Source organism: Salvelinus sp. IW2-2015, unplaced genomic scaffold (genome assembly GCF_002910315.2).
Source record: "Salvelinus sp. IW2-2015 unplaced genomic scaffold, ASM291031v2 Un_scaffold1800, whole genome shotgun sequence".
NCBI lineage: Eukaryota > Metazoa > Chordata > Actinopteri > Salmoniformes > Salmonidae > Salvelinus > Salvelinus sp. IW2-2015.
Window position 1 is genome coordinate 373,144 of NW_019943173.1, and position 1,702 is coordinate 374,845.

Genomic DNA, 1,702 nt, shown 5'->3' on the forward strand with positions numbered 1-1,702 from the left:
GAGAGAGAAATTTCAGTTTTTACATATTCATAAACAGACTGTCATTTAAAATACATTTTTTTTAAATCACACAAGACACCTGTTCAAGATGTCACTTCATTTGAGCCAGATCTGCACATCTCCTTTTTGACTGTTTTGTTTCAGGGACCTATTTGGCCGGATCCGGTAAAAATAGGTTTTCCGCCCGGGCTGGATATTCTAAGAGATGATTCAGGCTGGTCCGGCCCAGGCGTATGGTTTGCGTAAACATTGTTATTTATGCTTGAAACCAACACGGGGCCATGGCTGAGAGAAGCCTGTACCTCTCACAGAACCAGATTCACCTTCTATAATCCCTCCCTGCTCTGATTGACATGAGCCTGTACCTCTCACAGAACCAGATTCACCTTCTATAATCCCTCCCTGCTCTGATTGACATGAGCCTGTACCTCTCACAGAACCAGATTCACCTTCTATGATCCCTCCCTGCTCTGATTGACATGAGCCTGTACCTCTCACAGAACTAGATTCTCCTTCTATGATCCCTCCCTGCTCTGATTGACATGAGCCTGTACCTCTCACAGAACCAGATTCACCTTCTATGATCCCTCCCTGCTCTGATTGACATGAGCCTGTACCTCTCACAGAACTAGATTCCTTCTATGATCCCTCCCTGCTCTGATTGACATGAGCCTGTACCTCTCACAGAGGTTATAACCCCTGATTAACACAAAAACATTCACCAAAGCCATAGAATAACTTCTCTCTTCAGAAAGAGTACACAAGGCTCTTTAAAACTGTCATCACCCTCTGTGGGTGCCCCTTAACCTTCTGAGAACAGCACAGATGGGTGACGGGTGCTTTGAGGGATAGTGTCAAGGCTTTGGGAGGATGTGTATGTGTGTGTGTGTTGTGTACCTGGACTTGCGAAGGTGTATCTCCCCGGATCCCTCCCTGCTCTGATTGACATGAGCCTGTACCTCTCACAGAACCAGATTCACCTTCTATGATCCCTCCCTGCTCTGATTGACATGAGCCTGTACCTCTCACAGAACTAGATTCTCCTTCTATGATCCCTCCCTGCTCTGATTGACATGAGCCTGTACCTCTCACAGAACTAGATTTTCCTTCTATGATCCCTCCCTGCTCTGATTGACATGAGCCTGTACCTCTCACAGAGGTTATAACCCCTGATTAACACAAAAACATTCACCAAAGCCATAGAATAACTTCTCTCTTCAGAAAGAGTACACAAGGCTCTTTAAAACTGTCATCACCCTCTGTGGGTGCCCCTTAACCTTCTGAGAACAGCACAGATGGGTGACGGGTGCTTTGAGGGATAGTGTCAAGGCTTTGGGAGGATGTGTGTGTGTGTGTGTGTGTGTACCTGGACTTGTCGAAGTGTTTCCCGGTGTAGGCCATCCCACAGGCGGCCCCCAGCCCCTGTCCTAGAGACCCCGTTGCCACGTCAACAAACTCCAGTTTCTGTAGAACAGTCAGAGTTAGTCAAACCTGAGCTGGACCATGTTCATTAAGGCGTCGCCACTGAAACAAATTTTCATTTTTTTTGTTGCAACTACAGGAAACACAAGGTAGTCCTTCCTGTTTGGAACAACTTTTCAGTACATTGGGGTCAGGGGTTACTTACAGGTGTGGGGTCAGGGGTTACTTACAGGTGTGGGGTCAGGGGTTACTTACAGGTGTGGGGTCAGGGGTTACTTAC

At 47.0% G+C, this 1,702-nt stretch overlaps 1 pseudogene; it reads right to left on the minus strand.

The window, feature by feature from the left end:
- LOC112072015 (transketolase-like) overlaps positions 1 to 1,702 on the minus strand; it is a 31,003-nt pseudogene that overhangs the window by 20,890 nt on the left and 8,411 nt on the right.